Source organism: Strix uralensis, chromosome 37, assembly GCF_047716275.1.
Source record: "Strix uralensis isolate ZFMK-TIS-50842 chromosome 37, bStrUra1, whole genome shotgun sequence".
NCBI classification, from domain to species: domain Eukaryota; kingdom Metazoa; phylum Chordata; class Aves; order Strigiformes; family Strigidae; genus Strix; species Strix uralensis.
The window spans coordinates 1147633-1169306 of NC_134008.1; the positions used below are offsets into that span (position 1 = coordinate 1147633).

A 21674-nucleotide genomic window follows, 5' to 3' on the forward strand; every position below is an offset into this window, starting at 1 on the left:
TCAAATCTTCGTTCTCAGCTACACTATGAAATTAATTCCAGTAGCTGTACAAGTCTTGAAGACTTGAAGAAAATTACAGCAAGAGAAATGACTCATTAGGGCTTTCTGTATTTTAATGAGCCCCATGGTGTGTTTGGGCCCATGTCCATGATCCTCAGATGCTGAGAGGAGACTGAGCAAACTACTCAAGAAGTCAAAGTCAGAAGCAATCCCAAAGTACCTTGAAGCACTGATTGGCCCCACTGAGGGCCACTACTGACAAAGCCTCTCCAGGGACTCGTTAGAGCAGATAATTGGAAGCTGTGATTACAGATAGGCAAAGACACTGTGCAGGTGGCTGTAGTGCTGCAAAAATCCTTGGTTTGTTTTATGAAGCAGAAGATCCAAGCCCTGACCCTCAGGCCCTGGGAAAGCAGATCCTGTCCCTCATGCGTGGCTCAGGGCTCTTGCTGGAGACAGGGGGGTGTGAGGGTGAGGAATGCCAAGTGTAGGAAAACTGCAGAACACATCCTGGCCTGTCCAAGAAAGGGTGAGGAGGAAAACATAGTCCAGAGCAACAAAATAAGGTTTATCCTGGTAGGCCTCCATGGCAGAGGCAACTGCCATGACCAAGGGGACAAAGAGCTTTGTTTTGTGTGGCCTTTCAGCCTTTCCAGAGCCCTCAGCCGTCTCTGCTGCAGGTTTACTTCTACTGTCCCCTTCATGCACCTTTTCCCCTTCAGGCTGTTGACATCCATCTTTCTTTCCTACCTAGCTCTCATCCTGGCATTTCCACAGCTTCACTGATGTCTCTCCACACTCACTGGCTGTTCCTTGAAACACAAAGCCACAGGCTGATCCAGACTCCCTCTGAGTGACCTCTTACACCACAATACCACCCTTTGATTGAGATTTCTTTTTCCTCAACTCCAATCTGAACCTTCCAAGCTGCACTTTGTTGAGGTTTCCTTCTCTTCCCACTACCAAGAAAAGCTCCCTTACCTTGAAAACTCTCCTTCAAGCAGGTGCAGGTGACTGCTGTAGTGCCCCAAGCCTCCACTTCACCAGGCTAAAGAAGCCCAGGTCCTTCAGCCTCTCCACAAAGGCTCCAAAGCCCACCCTGACAGATCTCCTTTGAAGCTTCTCCCTTTCCTCTCCATTCCTCCACAACAAGGAGCCTCTCCCCCAGTCACACCAATCTAGAGGTGGCCTCACCAGTGCTGAGTCAAGGGGGATGATAACACCCTGGTTTGGTTTGCCACACTCCTCCTAATGCAGCCCTGTAGGCAGTTGTCCTTGTTCATGGTTACCGTGCACCACTGACTCATATGGAATCCCTCTTAATGCCCTGGCCCTTCCTCTCATGAGGTCCCAGCCTGCCCTCATAGATGGGGTTATTCTGTCCCCAGGAAAGGGCTGGCATATTCTCCTTGTTACACTTCATGAGGCTTTTATTGCCAAATCCCAGAGTTTCCCAAGGTCCCCCGGAGTGAAGCTCTCTTTTGCCAGCGGTTAATGTGTGTGTACAGATGTTTCACCAGATCTGTGGTGCCTCTGACAAGATAATAGTATCAGGAATTAGAGTACACTGCAGATAACAGAAGGAGGTACTGGTTTAATGGAACTGCTGACCAAGGTGGGAATCCCCATGGAGAAAACCTCAGAAAAACCAAATGCGGGTACAAAGGAAGCCAAACGAGGGCCAGGGAAGATTTCTTGCTGATATCCAAGAAGGTATGGGAAGGCTGATGTTATGTCTCCCCAAAGCCTTGTCCTCTCCTGCCTTCACACCCTTGAAGCAAAGGTGGACAACGGCATCCTGGGCTGCATTAGGAGGAGTGTAGGCAACCAGACAAGGGAGTTCTCATCCCCCTTGACTCAGCACTGCCAGCAGGTTGGTGGAGATGATCCTTCCTCTCTGCTCAGCACTGCTACAATTTGTCTTGCTCACTTCCCCCAGGGTTTTCTACCCTAGCACCACACTCGCACTGCTGCCAAAGCTGCCCTCCACATCTTCCACCAGTTCAGCCTTGTCTTCTTGTGCAAAACTTATCCAAGAGAGCATTCCCACCATGTTGGGTCAGGGATTACCTTCTACCTTCCCTTCAGTCAAGGCCTTCTAGCAGAGGCCCATGGTCTTCAAAGTCCCCAGGGATTACCAGGGCCTAAAATTGTGATGCTTCCTCTAGCTATCTAAAGCAGATCTCATCCTTTTCCTAACCTTCATCATACATTTCAGTGATCCTGACCAGAAGACCAGTGTACATCGAGGAGTTAGAGATCCACATAACAGGCAACTGAGTAGACCCAGGGCTGTGCTCGGCTGTGCTCCATGCACAGCTTGGCCTTCAGGCTGTCTTGTGCTGAGCAGAACCCTGGGTTGCAGAATAAAATGGATTGCAATAGCAACATACACAGGAGGCTCCCACAGACACCAGAGCCAACTACAGGCTCTTACCTGTGGGGACGAATTCCCGTGCAGGCCACAGGAGACAAGACCACAGACAATCAATATGTTTGGAAGTCAAGCTCAAAGCTTTATTAACAAGCAAGCCCTTATATACTCTTGCGCCTTCTAAGAATAGCAGCAAGCCCTTATATACTGTTGTGCATGCTTATTTCTAAAAATATCTCCCCTTGGTACTTTCCACAAACATTGCTACCCGCACACAGCCAGTAGATAAGTTCCTGCTTTTGCAATTCCAAAAGGTCCCTTCTTTATCAGTTTCTTCTTTAACGAGCACATTCTTTTCTTCTGGCCTTCTTGTAACTATTTCTTGTTTTCAGACGTCGTTAATCTTCTGACCCGAGTGCTGGTTGTACTTTTCCATTGTCAGTGTGGGCGGAAAGTTCAGTAAGCCAGCATATGCAGCCACATCTCCCCCCTTTCTTTTTATTAAAGCCTCCATGCTATTTTCCACACAAGACAGACAACATCTCATTAAAATAGGAAGACAATATATCAATAATCCCGCTATTATTATTGGTCCTGCTAACATTCTCAAAAGCTCTATAATCCACTTTGGCCACCCCAGACTTCCTAAAAACTCATCCAAAGGAGAAGAAACTTGTTGAATCTTATGCATATTATCTTGCAGTTGCTGAAGCTGCTTAGATATCGACTGAGAGTGATCAGAAAGGTTCATACAACACATGCCCTCAAATTCTTCACATCCATGTCCTTGTGCCAGTAACAAAAATCTGTAGCCGCTGTATTCTGCAAAACAGCATGCCTTACACTATCTACATCCATCAACAAATTACTTATTATATTAGATGTTAACTTAAATTGTTTTATACTCCAACAAGCCATTTTATTCAAGGTGGATAGGGCTTTTGCAACCCCTACTCCTGGGGCCAAGAGAGAAGGAGCAATAATCTCTCCAGGCCCCCATAATTCCACTTGGTCTTGACAATCTGGGGTGAGTTCATGATGTGTTATGGCCCATTTTGATCTTTGATGGATTTTTTTTTGGTTTTGGTTTTTTTGGGGGTTTTTTGGTTTTTTTTGGGTTTTTTTAAGATTTCTTATACTAGGGGCAAATAAAGTCAGCCTTCCCAGGTAGCACAGACCTCCAACTGCTTTGGAAGGAATTCCTCCCCACGCTCGATCCCCACATATTAAAAAATACCCAGGTGGTAACCTTTTAGACGAACCATTATTCCATATTCCTCCTTCTTCAAGATGTAGGCCCATTTTAGAAGCATGCTGACCACCACAAAACCAAGTTTCATTTATGGGTATCATGACAGGAGTCACATTCTGCCAGCCTTCTCATTTCAATCGATATTCTCAACCCCAGCGACCCCACAGTGTATCCCTCCCCCCAAATCATATACATCCCCCGGGCTGATTCTGCGTGTTATTTCCACTTACTGGGGAAAGAGAGCCTCTCAGTTCTAACTCTTGTAACGGAAGAGGGGCTGTCTGATTGAGATAATTCACAATATGTCCCTGTAGCATAGGCAAGCCTGCTTGTGGGCAACTCTGTTGTTATACAATGCCCAACACGTCCCATTAACATCCTCTGTTCCCTTATTTATTCTTGTCATATTTTTAACAAACCCTTTAAAGTCCTGAGCGCTAAAATATGACATACCAATCAAACAGGTCTTAAATGTGTCAGTAGCAGTTGCTAAACCTAGGCAAAATGCCTCCTGTCCTGATTGATTTTCTCAGGTTACCCAGAAATTCTTCCACGGGTCAATTGAACTAATTCCCCATATTCCCTGGCCCATTCTGCCATACAGTGGCGGTAACTTCTCACAGTTTAGTACTTTTCCACAGTTCAGTGTTCCAGCTGTCCGCTGTTTTTCCCTGCCGCCTTAGCACAACTTAGCATTTTCTTATCTTTCTCCCAAGGCCTGTTCTTCATCAAACCCTAGCTATTTCTCAGAGGCTGTGTAAGGCTGACTGGCCAATGCCTCCCAATCCCATTTCTTTGTTTTGCAGCTGCACCTGCAAGATTTGTTTCAGAGCTTTATCAATTAAGGTTTAGACAAACTTCAAAAAACACAGCATACTTAAAATAGTTCCACAGAAGGCTAAAAACAATACAGCAGTTACAGTTACTAGTTGAAAAGAGTAGGCTAATTTCACTACTTTGAGGGATATGACTAAATACTACAAAAATAAACAGTAAGGAAAATACGGAATAGCACACTTACTTAATGGGGTACTAACACTCAGATCCGCAATTGCTGGGGAACCCTGGATGCAGCGAGAATTTAGAGTGCCCTTCCTCGCAAACCGGAAATCCTACGCGATGCGTCCATCTGTAGGTGAGGCATCCAACATCGCTGCAGGCAGGTCCAGCCTCTCAATCAACAGGCCAAAATAATTGGCAATTTTCTTTGAGCGGAAACATCTGATCTCATCCTCCTGTTGGGTTCCACCCAGAGCCTGGCCACCACTCAAGGGGGAAAACCAAGGGAGTTCTTTATTCTTAATATTGCTAAACAAAGAAAGTTGAATACACACATTCTTATAGCATTTCATCCTTATTAATAGCTACATTTTCTCTAAGCTACAACTTTCGCTAATGACTAGTAAGCCTATATATTTCATTAAGGAGTTGCAATTACTGTCAGCATTTTCTCTTAAAAGAGTTGGCAAGTGTAGTGTGATTAAGGACAGATATAGTGTATTTTGTCCTATTGCAGTAGCAAGCATTACCCATACATTCTGCTTAAATGATCAGTCAAGGAGACGGCAAACTGTCAGCACAGGGGCATCCACAGCACCCACAGCTGGCTCCTGAGTGTCCACCAGAAGCTGCCTCTCATGCCTCAGGTATGGTCGCACCCACCTTGCCGGTAACCACCGGGGACCGTGACCTGTGGAGATACAAGCATAACCTCTTCCCCAGGTTATTAAAGGATATGGTCCTTCCCAATTACCACTTTCCAGGTTTTTTGCTCACACTTGAGCCTTGCCCTGGACTTCTTGTTGATCTGGTATCTGTGATGAGAACTGATGCAATGTTGATGGCACCTGTGAGACCAGGGAAATGTTTAAAAAGTTCATGACATATAATGCCTTATTTAGCCTTCCGTTAGATGTAGATAGATATCCTCCATCTCCCCCCTTTTTGTTGTTGCAATAGACGCTTTAGCGTGCCATGCATACGCTCCACAATGGCCTGTCTGGTCGGTGAGTGGGGAATGCCGGTCAGATGCTTGACTCCCCACTGTATGACAGGACGCAAACACTGCTCCAGAAAAGGTATCAACAGGCACAGGTACATATTTTAACGTTCCAAATGCAGCAAAGTGAGTGACGTCAGATTGCCATAATTCTGAGGAGGTGAGTCCCCGAGAGTTGACACCACTAGCTGTTGAAGAGAGGGAGTCCTCCTGGCATTCAGGGCAAGTGGCAATGATGTCTTTAGCCTGATGCCTTGATAAAGAAAACTGGTTTTGTATTGCCTTGGTGATTTGGTGGAAAAATGCATGTGAAAGCCGTACTTGCTCAAAGACATTAGGTACCACCTGAGATGCCAGGTCATCATATCAACATATCTGCTCGTTGATTGCCTTCAGCCAAAGGTCCAGGTAGTGCAATATGTGCTCAAATATGTACAATCAACTAAGAAGTCTTGCGATTATTTAATATTCGTAAAAGGGTGTGCATTAATGAATATAACAGTGGATTGTTAACGTCCTTCAAACACAAATTCTCCATACGCTGTACAAGATTGGCAACATAAACAGAATCAGTAACAATGTTAATTTGGGTGTCCCAGCATTGAAATACTCAGACTACTGCAGCTAGCTCAACGATCTGTGGCGATCCCAGGGATTGAGTAATGTCTGATTGCCAAATATGAGTATGCGGGTCTTGCCATACTATGACTGACTTTCCCGTTTTTCCAGATCCATCAGTAAACACAGTTAAGGCTTGCAACGGTGCATCACTGCACTTTGGCATGGCATATAATAAAAAATTTTGCTGTAATAATTTATGTGACAGGCTGTGTACTAAAAGCTGTCCAGGGTAGTCACAGATCGCTGTCTGGAATTCTAAAGACATTTGTATTAACCACTGTAACATGTGCATAGTAACCGGAACAATGGTACACACAGGTTCCTGACCAGCAAGTAATAGTAGGTGCTGCCTACCTTTCATGATCAGTTTGGCAAACATTTCTGAATGAGTAGTGACCATCTTGTGCATTTGGTGTGATGAAAAAATCCATTCAATAATAACAAGAGGGTCACTAAGTGTTTCATCCCACTGAAACAGCAGAGCGTATGGCTGCCCTGGAGGGTTAAATAATATCAGTTGATACGGATGGTCAGGTACACATCGTGATGCTTGTCTTTCTGAGATGGCGTTAGCTACACGGTGGAGATTTTGTTTCGTGTCCTCTGTAAGTACTCTGGGAGATGTCAGTGAAGGATCTCCTCGCAAAATATCAAACAAGCTATGCAGATCATCATTAGATAGGCCCAACAACAGCTGTATCCAATTTATGGCTCCTAAGAGTTTCTGTAAATCATTTAAAGTCTTAACATCAGTTTTAAGTTTAACCTGTTGCGGGACAATGGTCTGTTCACAAATTCTCCACCCCAGGTACTGCCACGGTGATGGTCGCTGTACCTTTTCAGGTGCTATTTGTCACCCCATTTGAGATACTGAGTCTTTGGTTAAAGCAAGAGCCTTTTCCATCATCTCCTGTGTTTCGGCTGCTATGAGGATGTCAGCCATATAATGATATATAACAGCCTGGGGGACCTGCAGTCTAACAGGGCTCAAAGCCTTTGCAACAAACCACTGACACATCGTGGGAGTATTTTTCATGCCTTATGGTAAAACAACCCAGTGGTACCATCTTGCAGGTTTGTAAGAGTCGGTCAGAAGATCAGCATTGTCTCAACATTGTCATCAGGGACATGGACAGTGAGGTACCCGACAACGGCCTGTTTGGAGGGCAGCTGCCGACCCCTGGAATGGAATGTGGTGCAAAGGCTCCTGAATGCAGAACTGTGTGGCACAGCCAGTGCTGTGCTGTTCTCCTGAGCACTGACCCGTGTGGTACAGGCAGTGCAGTGCTGTTCTTTGGTGCCTGAGCCGTACAGTACAAAGAGTGTTGTGCTATTGTTCGGTACCTGGGCCCAGCCGGAGCTGTTAGAGATAATTGCATAGCCATTGTCAAAAAGATGGATCGTGACTGTTGCCATAACATCGATGAAGAAATCATGAACCTCAGATGAACTTTGCTTCATTATAATACCAAAACACACCTCCTGTTTGAAGGTTACCCGCCTCCGAGACTGACCACACCTCGGACACTCCCCCCCGCGCACGCGCGATGGCCTTGCTCGAGAGGGGTGGAGATATGATAATTGAATTCTGAGAAGGGCGGAGACCCCTGAGGCAGAGGTGGAGCAAGGTGTTTTACTAAGCATAAAAGATGACTTCTGGACAACGAAAATGGGAAGCTTCCCCACCAAGGACCACGACGATCGACGACGCAGCATCAGCTGGACCCGGGACCGTTAGGACGTCGTGAGATCAGCGGTGGTAGCTGTAAACTCTCTCCCTCTTCTCTCTAAACTTAACTTTACTTTTCTCCTTTCTCTCACCCATCTCTAACTATCGCGTGCCTCTTCACAGGCAACACAAAAAAGTTTCACTCTTTGATTACTGCTATCCCCTTTGGTGTTGGTCACCTTAATTTTGCACTTTCGAGATCGTAGCAAACGAATCATCACGAGTCCACCGAGTGGACCATGACAAGGTTCACTAACATTAATACTGGGAACAGAAAAGGCAAATTTAGGTGCATCATCTGGATGTGAGTGAATGGTAAAAAAACCAATCCTTTAGATCAATTATTGCAAGATGCCAGTTTCAGGGAATCATTGTTGGGGAAGGCATTCCTGGCTGTAACGTACCCATATCCTCCATGGCATCATTAATGAGTCGGAGATCATGTAAAAGTTGCCTTTTAACACTTTTCTTTAAAATAACAAACACTGCAGAGTTCCAAGGACTGGTGGTAGGTACAATATGTCCTGCACTTAGTTGTTCCTGAACTAAGTCATTAAGGTGGCACAACCTTTCCATTGGCAAGGACCACTGATCCACCCACACAGGTGATTCTGTTTTCCAGGTTAGTTTCAGGGTGGGTTTAGGGGTGGGTTGAGCTGCAGTGGCCCTTAAGACAAATTTGATCCAATTTGAGTTCCCCATGGAGCCATACAGTCACGACCACATAATGTAATAGGGGTTTCCAATATAAATGGATGAATATTTGTTATCCGGTTTTCTGGGCCCCTTACATGAATGAGATCTTTGTTTTGAAACATTACAGCATGACAACCAACTCTGAAAAGAGCTTGAGTTACCTGAACTAACGGCCAATGCAGTGGCCATCTGCTTGCAGATATTACGGTCGCATCTGCGCCAGTATCTAAAATGCCTGTCAGTTCAACAGATTCTTCTGCTTTAGTGAGGGCACATTTTACCAAAGGTCAACCTTGTGTCACTGTCTGAGCCCAAAATATTTGAGGAGTACCTGTTGATCCAAATCCTGAGTCACCCCGGCTTCTCGGCATACTATTAGGGGTAGCCGCAGTAAAATAAACAAGCTGAGCAAGTTTTGACCCTTTTAGTACTGAACACAGGGGTCCAGGGGTCCAGGCCATAATTCTGATTTCTCCTTCATAATCGGCATTTATGACCTCTGGTAAAATGAACAACCCCTTTAAGGTTGATGATGAACTTCTGACAATATCCTTCCTAGGTAGATGGTACTAAAGTGCACTCTCCCCACAGAGTATGCACCTAAATTCAAGACAACAATTGACACAGAATTACTGCCTCCCGCTAGAGGAGGTATTTCACCCATGACACTTAAAACACTGAGCCCGAACAAACAGGCAGCACCAGTGACCCAGAGGGCAGGCACTAGGGTGCTCTGTACTAAGGAATGTTCACTCATCCTGCACTACCCCCCCACTGCTACAGAGTCTGACCTGTGCTTCGTTCCTCTCCAGCTGCTTCCCTCGCGGGATAACGGAACTGCAGGTCAGAGAACTCCGCACTCCGCAGCTGCAGCTGGGCTGCATCTCACACTCACAGAACAATCACACAACCACACAAAGGGGCCCTTACACTTATTACTCACACAACATAAAATGACAAATACTACAAACATCAAAACACCATTGAGAATATATAAAGCCATTGCTTATTGATTATGTGGTGTTGACAAACAAGGGGCGCTGCATCCCTTGATACCCAGATACTCTCTGTCCTCTTTTCCTCTGTCTTCACCAGCAAGGTCTCCGAGGCCTTTGTGCCTCCAGGCAGGACTCTGGAGGAGAACAGTTAGTGGTTGATGAAAACCAAATCAGGGGCTACTTGATCAAAATCAACCCTTCCCAGTCCACAAGACCAGAGGGGCTGCATCCCAGGGTGCTGAGAGAGCAAGATGATGTCATAGTGAGGCCACTCCCCATCATCTCTGAAAGGTCTTGAATGCTGGGGGACTAAATGTAGATTATTATATCATGTAATCTGTAATCAGAAAAAGAAGGAAAATGGAAAAAGAATAAATTATTTCCTACTGTTATTGAGTATTGAAACTTTTCAAATTAACCACATGAGAGGAATTAAGGAAAGTTATGCCCAGAGACTTGGCTTGTCAGGGCATTTTGTATGTTTAATGAGCCCTCTGGTGCCAATTTCCTGAACTGCAGATCCTGAAAGAAGAAAGAACAAGGCTCTGGAGAACTAAAAGTCAGCAGCAAACCCCCATGTATCTGAGGGTATTATTGTGCCCCACTGAGGACATCACTGAAGAGACTATGGAGGGAACAACCAGAACAGGTGACCATCCCTGGGGGCTGGGGAAGAAGGAAATCAGAGGTGATGGAACGAGGCAGAAAAAGGAATGTGGGGGTGGCTGTAAAGGAATCATAGAATAGAATCATAGAATATTTGGGGTTGGAAGAGAATCTACCCTCTTTTAGTTTAAAACCATTACCCCTTTTCCTTGTCCTATCACAACAGGCCCTGCTAAAAAGGCTCTTCCCATCTTGCTTTTAAGCCCCCTATAAGTACTGAAAGGCAGCAAAAAGGTCTCCCCAGAGCCTTCTCTTCTCCAGGCTGAACAATCCCTCTGATCATTTCTGTGGCCTCCTCTGGTCCTGCTCCAACTATTCCATGTCTCTACTGTGCTGAGGACCCCAGAGCTGAACGCAGTACTCCGGGGGGGGTCTCAGCAGAGCAGAGTAGAGGGGCACCATCACTCTGACCTGCTGGCCACGCTTCTTTTGATGCAGCCCAGGATACGTTTGGCTTTGTGGGCTGTGAACGAACATTGTCAGTTCATGTTCAACTTAGCGTCTACCAGTACCCCCAAGTCCTTCTCTGCAGGGCTGCTCTCAATCCCTTCATTCTCCAGCCTGTGTTTATACCTGGGGTTGCCTTCACCAAGGTGCTTGACTTTGCACTTGTCCTTGTTGAACTACACAGGGTTCACATGGGTCCAATACTCAAGCTTGTCCAGGTCCCTCTGGATGGCATCCTGTCCCTTGGGAGTGTCAACTGCACCACTCAGCTTGGTGTCATCTGCAAACTTGCTGAGGGTGCACTCGGTCCCACTGTGTATGTCATTGATGAAGACATTAAACAGTACTGGTCCCAGTATGGACCCCAAATTTTCTATGAAATCCATATGTCTCCAACACAGAGAGAAGGATGTTGTGGGGGACCATGTCAGAGGCCTTACAGAAGCCCAGCTAGATGACATCCATATCTCTTCCCTTGTCCACTGATGTCATCACTCCATCCTGAAGGCTATGAGGTTGGTCAGGCAAGACTTGCCCTTGGTGAAGCCATGCTGGCTGTCTCGAATCACTTCTCTGTCCTCCATGTGCCTCAGCACAGCTTTGAGGAGGATCTGTTCTATGATCTTCCCCGGCACAGAGGTGAGGCTGACAGGTCGGTAGTTCCCAAGGTCCTCCTTTCTGTCCTTTTTAAAAATGGGTGCAGTAGTTCCCTTTTTCCAGGCACCAGGGACTTCCCCTGACTGCCAGGACTTTTCAACTGTCTTGGAGACTGGCTTGGAAACTACATCAGCCAATTCCCTCAGGACTCTGGGATGCATCTTGTCAGGTCCCACAGACTTATGTATGTTCAGTTCCTCAGGTGATCATGAACCTGATCTTCTCTTACAGTGGGAGGGTCTTTGCTCCCCCAGTTCCCATCTTGCTGTCCATCCACTCAAGAGGTGTGGAAAGAGAGGTTGCCAGAGAAGACTGAAGCAAAAATCTTCTTGAGTACCTCAGCCTTCTCCTGTTGTTCCTAGTTTGCCAGTCTTATTTATCAGGGGGATACACATTTTTTGAACTTCTTTTCAGACTGACCTTCCTGTAGAAGACCTTCTTATAATTCTTTGCATCCTTTGCCAAGTTTAGCTCCAGCCATCCCTTGGCCTTCCTGACCCCATTCCTATACAACCTGGTAGTGTCCCTCTGCTCATCCCAGGGTACCTGTCCCTGCTGTCATTGCCTGTGCATATCCTTCTTGCCCTTTACTTTGACCAGCAGGTCTCCACTCAGCCATGCCAGTCTCTTGCCTTCCTTGACTGATTTCTTACACTTGGGGATCAATATAGATTATTCTTCCCCCCCAAAGCAGGACTGGACACTTCTCCTTGTAAAACTTAACCTTTCTGTTGGCCCAATCCCAGAGTTTCTCAAAGGCCTCCTGGACTGAAACTCCATTCTGTGAGTTGTTAATGTTTGTGTGCAGGTGTCTCACCCTGATTGTGGTGAGCCATCAACACAAGATCACAGGATAAGAAACTGCAGGACACCACAGCTAATAAAAGGAGCTGCTGGTTTTGTACAGACCAAGGGAGGAATCAATAACCCTCTTAGAAGCACTCTAGGAAGGCACAAAGCAAGCAAAGCCAGGGGCAGTGGGGAAAGAGCAGAGTTGGGCTGTTCGTAGAGGAATGTAGGAGGATGACCAAAGAGAAGAACTTGGGAGGGAAAAGAAGGAAAAAGAAAACCAAAGGTTAAGCTCAGATATGATGAAGCCTGCGTCAGAGGTTCCTGCCGAGCAGCCGTGTGTCAGTGACTTCAGTGGGACAAACAGCCAAAGTTGATCACTCCAAACTTATTTGTGCTCCCTTCCATGGTCATGGGGAATGTGAGTGCTCTCCCTGTCATCATCAAGGGAAGACCTGTGGTGGGAGAAAATTCACTGTCACTGATCCTGGAAGGGACCTCAGGAGGTCTGTAGGCCAAGCACAACCACTGTCAGTGGAGGAAGGAGAAATGAGGTTTGGGCTGTTTGTATGCCTGGCTGTGGTCTCTACAGACACACATCCAGTAGTGATCTCTCCAGGAGCTGATCTTAGACTCTCCACCTGTCCAGGAGCTGGCCCGGGATCTCCTCATCCCTCCAGTAGCACCCCCCCCCCCCCGCCACAAACACACACAGACAATCACAAGCACACATGCACACCAATGACTATCTCCAGCACATTCACAGAACCACGGAGGCTGGAAGGCAGCCAGCTTCCACCTTCTCCGTGCTGCCTCTTCATGCTTGATTTTTGTCAGGACCTTCATTCTCATGCAAACCAGCTGCCTGCCATGTTGCTTGACTTCCTGCATGTATGGATGGACTTTTCTGCAGCTTGAAGAGGAGATCCTTGATCATCAGACTGCTCTCCCCTCTTCTCTTCAGTGTTGTATCCCATGGGATTCTTCCAAGCAGGTTCTTCAGAAAGCCAAATCCTGCTCTCCTGAAGTCCTGCTCTTTGCCTTCTTCCCTTCTCTCAGGAGCCTCAACTCTACTTTCTCACCCCTGACTGTTACATCCCTGACCAGCTCTTCTTTGTTTCTAAGTATGATTTCCTGCAGGACACCTCCCCTCACTGCCTCCTCAGTCACCCTTGTCAGGAAGATGTTGTCAACAAACTCCAAAACCTCCTGGATGGTTTTCACTTGGCTATATTGCCCCTTCAGCAAATATTGGGGTAGTTTAGGTCTGCCATGAGGACCAGGACTTCTTTCAGTTGAATGAAGCTTCTTCATCTACTTCCTCTTCCTCATCAGGGGGTCCACAGCAGACACCCACCCATCACAGTGTTGTTGCTGTAAAGCTGTGTCGCAGTTAGCTCTGCCTCATTAAACCTGCCCCTCCACGTGTCAGTGGCGCTCAGGTCGCAGAGACTAATACTGCAGTGTCGTAATTAGCTCTGCCTCATTAAACCTGCCCCTCCACATGTTAGTGGCGCTCAGGTCGCAGAGACTAATACTGCAGGAGGTTAAAACCTTCTCGGGGACATCAGCACAAACACCAATGTGGTGGATACAAAATGTCTGTTTATTAAACTGTGTATCTTATCTATATACATTCACCAAGCTCCTCCTTCGTGGGTGTGCCCTTAGTGTTACAAGCCTATCCATCACCTTACCTCATAACAAGGTGGGCTACAGCTATTCCTTCCGTACATCGAGAGATCTTCCAAGCGCCACTCCCTACAAAGCTGGTATGAGAAAACCCTCTGAGACTCAATGTGAGTTTTAGAAAGCAGGCACTCTTTATTTTGACGCTGGGCACACAGGGGAGATCTCCTCCTGAAGTGTGTGCGCCGATCGTCTCAAAAGTTAAAACTTATATAGTAGCCAATCATCCATATTCAACATTATTCGGAGAAATTATTAACATATTCAACACTTTTACTGGAACTCATTAATATATGTAAATGTCCTTCTCGCATGCGCACTTAAGTTCTTAGGTGTCTTCAGGGGTCCTCTGGTGGTCTCCGATAGTCTTTGTCACGGTGCTCGCTGGTTGACCCTTACCCTTGCACATGCTCTATTTCTACTTGGCTAATTCCCATCTTCTTGCTTAACTGGTACCAGTTCTGTCCAGAACAATTCTTTCTTCTCGCAAGTCACCTTAGCCCGTACCTGCCATTAAGATTTATTTTTCTCTTCTCTTCTTAACCCCCGAGTTAATCTATTACAAGTATTTCGTAACTTAAATTTTCCACTAACCAGTACATATAAAAGGTCATGAAATTACAAATTTTACTTTAACAATTTTTTATAAAGACCTTTTATTTATTCTATTTATTGATCAGTCTGATTTGATTATATATATATCTAACAATACCTATCTGCATTGTTATCATTAATAACTTTTATTCATCCCATTTCTTGTTCCTTAAATGAGGATGGTAAAGGTAGGGGGATTTCAAGCAACATTGTTGGGACATAACAAGTTTCTTTCGCCTTTTAATAGCCCAATATGGCCAGTGCGAAAGTCTGACAGAGGGTGGAGGTTGACAGTAGACTATTGTGGCCTGAACGAAGTGACGCCACCACTGAGTGCTGCTGTACCAGGTATGTTAGAGCTCCAATATGAACTGGAGTCAAAGGCAGCTGTGGTGGTTTAGCCCCTGCCGGGGTCTGAGACCACGCGGCCGCTGCCCCTCCCCCACAAAGGGAGTGTAATACAAAGCCCCAAGACTGAAATAAGGAAAGGTTTAATACAACAGTGCAATAGCAACACAACAAGCAACAACAATAACAATAACAGTAATAGTGATAGCAATGAACAGAGCAAAATAGCTACCAAATATAGCAGTTTGAAGCACGATGTACAAAACCACGAGTGCACCGCGCTCCCGCGCCAGGAAAAATGTGACCTGCCAGGATGTGACGTCCACATGGTATCTGAATAACCCGGCTAGAGCTCCCCCCCCACTGCTGGGGAAACTTAACCCTATCCTGGTTAAACCAGGACATAATCCACCCCTTTATTCTATACCATGTGCGTCACATCCAGCTGCCACTTAGCAATGAGTATTGACAAAGAAAAATTAACAAAAGCACAGTATAATTCACGGTGTGTTTTCACCCACAATCAAGTCCCCTTGTGGTACGCATCGGACCTCTCCATCCTTCTGCATCACCCACCAGGTGCACCCAGGTCCTTGAGCAAAAACAATCCCGTGGATGGGTTTGCCTTTGCCCAGCGTAGGACTAACCCAGACCATTTTTCCCAGCAGGTCCCTCATGCGCACCACAGGGACTCTATCCCCGTCCACAACACGTGGAACTTTTGACTGAGCCGGGCCAGCTCAATTGACAGATCCTCTTGTGTTGACTAACCAAGTGGCCTTTGTCAGATGTGTGTCCCAGTGTTTGAAGGTTCCACCCCCCATTGCTCTCAATGTAGTTTTTAACAGTCCATTGTAATGCTCGATCTTCCCAGAGGCTGGTGCATGGTAGGGGATGTGGTAGACCCACTCGATGCCGTGTTCTTCTGCCCAGGCATCTATGAGGTTATTTCGGAAGTGAGTCCCGTTGTCCGACTCAATCCTCTCTGGGGTGCCGTGTCGCCACAGGACTCGCTCTTCAAGGCCCAGGATGGTATTTCGGGCAGTGGCTTGGGACACTGGATAAGTTTCGAGCCACCCAGTGGTTGCTTCCACCATTGTGAGCACGTAGCGCTTGCCTTGGGGGGTCTGTGGCAGTGTGATGTAGTCGATCTGCCAGGCTTCTCCATATTTATATTTCATCCATCATTCTCCATCCCACTGGGGCTTCACCTCCTGGGCTTGTTTGATTGCAGCACACGTCTCACATCCATGGATGATCTCTGCGATGGTGTCAATGGTGAGGTCCACCCCTCGATCTCAAGCCCACCTATATGTTGCATCTCTGCCTTGGTAGCCCGAGGTCTCATGGGCCCACCGGGCTATGAAGAGTTCACCTTTACGCTGCCAGTCCAAGTCCACCTGAGCCACTTCGATCTTAGCAGCCTGGTCCGCCTGCTGGTTGTGTTGATGTTCATCAGTGGCCCGACTCTTGGGTATATGGGTGTCCATGTGGCGCACCTTCACAACGAGGTTCTCCACCCGGGCTGCAATATCCTGCCATACTTCAGCGGCGCAGATGGGTCTGCCCTTGCGTTGCCAGTTGTTCTGTTTCCATTGCTGCAACCACATCCACAGGGCACTTGCCATCACCCATGAGTCAGTGTAGATATAGAGCCTCGGCCACTTTTCTCGCTCAGCAATCTCCAAAGCCAATTGGATGGCTTTCACCTCTGTGAACTGGCTCGATTCACCTTGTCCCTCAACAGCTTCAGTGGTTTCTCGTGTGGGATGCCACACTGCAGCCTTCCATCGTCGATGTTTTCCCACAATGCGGCAAGACCCATCAGTGAACAGGGCATATTGTTTTTCTTCCTCTGGCAGCTCGTTATATGGTGGGGCCTCCTCAGCACGTTTCACCTCTTGTTCTGGTGACATCCCAGCATCTTTGCTCTCTGACCAGTTTATGATCATTTCCACTAATCCTGGGGGGTCGCGGTTCCCTATGTGAGCCCGTTGTGTTATTAACGCAACCCATTTACTCCACGTGGCATCTGTTGCATGATGTGTAGAAGAAGCCTTTCCTTTGAACATCCATCCCAGCACCGGCAGTCGGGGTGCCAGGAGGAGCTGTGTCTCAATGCCGACCACTTCTGAGGCAGCTCAAATTCCTTCGTACGCTGCCAGTATCTCCTTCTCAGTCAGTGTATAGTTAGCTTCAGAGCCTTTGTATCCCCGGCTCCAAAAGCCTAGAGGTCAGCCTCGGGATTCCCCATCTGCTCTCTGCCAAAGGCTCCAGGAAGGGCCATTCTCCCCAGCTGCAGTGTAGAGCATGTTCTTAATCTCCTGCCCTGTCTGGACTGGCCCGAGAGCCACTGCCTGGGTAATCTCCTGCTTAATTTGTTCAAAGGCTTGTTGTTGCTCAGGGCCCCATTTAAAATCGTTCTTCTTGTGGGTTACATGGTAGAGAGGGCTCACAATCAGGCTGTAGTTTGGGATGTGCATCCTCCAGAACCCCACAGCGCCCAGGAAAGATTGGGTCTCTTTTTTGCTGGTTGGTGGGGCCATGGCTGTTATCTTGTTTATCACCTCCATTGGGATGTGGCGACGACCATCTTGCCATTTTATTCCTAGGAACTGAATCTCCCTTCCAGGCCCCTTAACTTTCTGTCGCTTGATGGCAAAACCAGCCTTCAGAAGGATTTCAATTACCTTCTTTCCTTTCTCAAAGACTTCCTCAGCTGTGTTCCCCCATACAATGATACGTCAATGAACTGCAGGTGTTCTGGAGCCCCACCTTTCTCCAGTGCAGTATGGACCAGTCTATGGCAAATGGTGGAGCTGTGGTTCCACCCCTGGGGCAATCGATTCCAGGTGTACTGGATACCCCTCCAAGTGAACGCAAACTGTGGCCTGCACTCTGGTGCTATTGGGATGGAGAAGAATGCGTTAGCGATGTCAGTTGTGGCGTACCACTTGGCTGCCTTCGACTCCAGCTCATACTGGAGCTCTAGCATGTCCGGCACTGCAGCACTCATCGCTGGCGTAACTTCATTCAGGCCACGGTAGTCCACGGTCAGTCTCCATTCGCCATTAGGTTTTCTCACTGGCCATATAGGGCTGTTGAAAGGTGAGTGAGTCTTGCTGATCACCTCTGGCTTTCTAGTCGATGGATCAGCTGATGGATGGGGACCAGGGAATCTTGGTTAGTACAGTACTGTCGCCGGTACACCGTCTTGGTAGCAATTGGCACTCGGTGCTCTTCAACCTTAAGCGACCCCACCACCGAGGGGTCCTCTGAGAGGCCGGGTAAGGTGGACAATTGCTCAACCTCCTCCAGGGCAGCTATACCAAAGGCCCACTGGTACCCTTTTGGGTCTTTAAAGTACCCTCTCCTGAGGTAATCTATACCTAGGATGCACGGGGCATCTGGGCCAGTCACAATGGTGTGCTTATGCCAGTCCTTTCCAGTTAAGCTTACTTCAGCTTCTAATAGGGTTGGGACCCCCCTGTCACTCCGGAGATGCAGATGGATTCAACCCCACTGTGGCTTGATGGCATCAGGGTGCACTGTGCGCCAGTGTCTTATATTCCTGTGGTTCTGATGTGCCAGGCCATCGGATCCACACCTTCCAGTAAATCCGCTTATCCCTTTCCTCCACCTGGCTGGAGGCAGGGCCCCTCTAATCCTGCTCACCATCACTCACTTGTTCTAAGAGTGACTCCTGCAAGAATGACTTCCTGGTCCCCTCAAGAGGGTCAAGCATATTCTGTTTGGGGGATTTCTGACTAGACACAGGAGCTCTATCTCTCTTGGAAGACTCCCCTTTCATGGTGGTCTTCCCTTTCAGTTGCTGTACTCGTGCAGCTAGGGCGGAAGTGGGCTGTCCATGCCACCTTCTCATGTTTTCCCCATTGTCGCGGAGGAAGAACCACAGGGTGCCCCGTGGTCTGTACCTTCCACCGCCCTTCTCATGGGTGGGGAAACGCCTGCTTCTAATAGCTGAGACATCGGCTCGTGCAGGTGGAATGTAGGACATGTCCTGTTCCATTTTCTGGAGCCTCTGAGACAGTTCCTCTACGGCTGAAACCCAGGCATGTTGGGAGGAAGGGAGACTTCCCTCATAGTGCCGGAGCTGCATAGTCACTTCATCCACTGTCTGAGTGTCTCGCCACCAGGATGCTGCTGCTAATGCTTTGGAATGTGCCTCTGGTCCACTTTGCAGGAACTTCCGCCACATCAGCTGTGTACAAGAGGCCTGATCTGGATCCATGGGTGACTGCTCATCATTCAGATCACCATAGACCATGTCAAACACAGCCAATTCCCTGAGGTTTTGGATGCCTTTCTCCATGTCGGTCCACTTGCCTCACCGACATAGAGCATCATCCTTGTAGGGGTACCTCTCCCTCACAGCGAGCAGGAGTCGCTTCCAAAGGCTGAGGGTTTGAGACTGTCTCCCTATTGCCTTGTCTATACCAGCCTGCTTGGCTAAAGGTCCCACCTGCTTGGCCTCTCTCCCCTCCAATTCCAAGCCAGCAGCTCCACTATCCCAGCACCGGAGCAACCAGGTGAAAATTTGCTCGCCTGCAATGCGGCTGTAATCCTTCCGCATATCTCGCAACTCACTGAGGGATAGAGATCGGATAATTACCTCCGGCTCTTCCTCCTGCTCTCGTGATGGGCCTGGTTCATTATCATCCTGTGCACTGCGAGGGGATTTTTTGGTATATTTGGTTTTCCGTATCAGGGGAACTGATATTGGTACTGCTTGTCCCTCTGGCTCAGCTGCTGTGCTGGTGGAGGCGACCGGTACTGGCGCTGCCTGTCCCCCTGGCCCAGCTGCTGTACCAGCAGGCTCACTTTCAGACCCTGCAGCTCTTTTGCCCCCTTGAGGGCAGTGATCAGTGTTAAGGGCGATGCGGTAAGCATGGGCAAGCCCCCAGCACATCGCAGCGAGCTGCATCTCCCGGGATTTGTCTGATTGGCAGCACACCTTTTTCGAACACTCCACCAGTTTATCAGGACTCTGCACTTGTTCGGCAGTAAAATCCCAGAATGTTGGGGGTGACCACTCACTCAGGTACTTGCCCATCTTCTCCCACATACCTAGCCATTTATAACTATCTGCCCCCGGGGCAGGTTTCCGGGTGGTGCCGTTGTTGGAGAAATACCGCATGGCCCAAAACAAGATCTGGCAGACATTTAGAAAGCATTGTGCCGCGAACACAGTGGCCTGGATGCTCCAGGGATAGCTGAAACTCTCAAAAACCAAGAGAATCTCCTCCCCTGGCTCACCCATAGACGGGGTGAGACCCCAAACAAAAGACCAGGCAGCAAACAGGTAGCGGTGCACCCCCACAAGCAGCGAAATGAGCCCATTATAAGCAGACAGTAACCAGTAGAGCAAAATAAAGCCCTTGACACATTTTCCACCGACAATAAATGCCAGTACTAGGAGCACAGAGTGGACATGAGGAATAATCCAGCCCCACCACACAAGCAAATTGCCCAGCATTGAAAACATTTCTTATCAAACAGTACAAGTAAAACCAGAAAAAATTACACCTAACAGATTGCTCTAACACACTTCTCCTTTTGTCCTTATTTCAGTCTTCTCCAGCCCCACGTTGGAGCGCCAAAGTTGTGGTGGTTTAGCCCCTGCCGGGGTCTGAGACCACGCGGCCGCTGCCCCTCCCCCACAAAGGGAGTGTAATACAAAGCCCCAAGACTGAAATAAGGAAAGGTTTAATACAACAGTGCAATAGCAACACAACAAGCAACAACAATAACAATAACAGTAATAGTGATAGCAGTGAACAGAGCAAAATAGCTACCAAATACAGCAGTTTGAAGCACGATGTACAAAACCACGAGTGCACCGCGCTCCCGCGCCAGGAAAAATGTGACCTGCCAGGATGTGATGTCCACATGGTATCTGAATAACCCGGCTAGAGCTCCCCCCCCACTGCTGGGGAAACTTAACCCTATCCTGGTTAAACCAGGACAGCAGCCAAGTGGTACGCCACAATCGACATCGCCAATGCATTCTTTTCAATTCCTTTGGCAGAAGAGTGCAGGCCACAGTTTGCTTTCACATGGAGGAGTGTCCAATATACCTGGAATCGACTACCCCAGGGGTGGAAGCACAGCCCCACTATTTGTCATGGACTAATTCAAACTGCACTGGAAAAGGGTGATGCCCCGGAACATCTACAGTACATTGATGACATCATTGTGTGGGGCAACAAGGCAGAAGAAGTGTTCAAGAAAGGACAAAAAGTAATTGAGATTCTTCTGAGAGCTGGGTTTGCCATAAAGAAAAGCAAGGTCAAGGGACCAGCACAGGAGATTCAATTCTTGGGAATAAAATGGCAAGATGGACGCCGTCATGTGCCTATGGATGTTGTCAACAAGATAGCAGCTATGTCTCCACCGACCAACAAGAAGGAAACACAAGCTTTCTTAGGACTTGTGGGATTTTGGAGGATGCACATTCCAGGTTACAGTCAGCTGGTGAGCCCTCTCTATCAAGTAACCCGAAAGAAGAACAATTTTGAGTGGGGTCTTGAGCAACAACAAGCCTTTGAGCACATCAAACAGGAGATGGCTTGGGCGGTAGCTCTTGGGCCTGTTCGGACAGGACCAGATGTGCAAAATGTACTTTACACATCAACTGGGGAGCATGGCCTCACATGGAGCCTCTGGCAGAAGATACCAGGTGAAACTCAGGGTCGACCATTAGGATTTTGGAGCTGGGGATATCGAGGATCAGAAGCCCACTACACTCCAACTGAAAAGGAGATATTGGCAGCATATGAGGGGATTCGAGCCGC

At 47.7% G+C, this 21674-nt stretch overlaps 1 long non-coding RNA gene across 1 annotated transcript in view; it reads left to right on the forward strand.

Moving 5' to 3' along the window:
* Window positions 1-21674, forward strand: part of LOC141937094 (uncharacterized) — a 786032-nt gene that overhangs the window by 30043 nt on the left and 734315 nt on the right. The gene's annotated exons all lie outside the window — the stretch shown is intronic.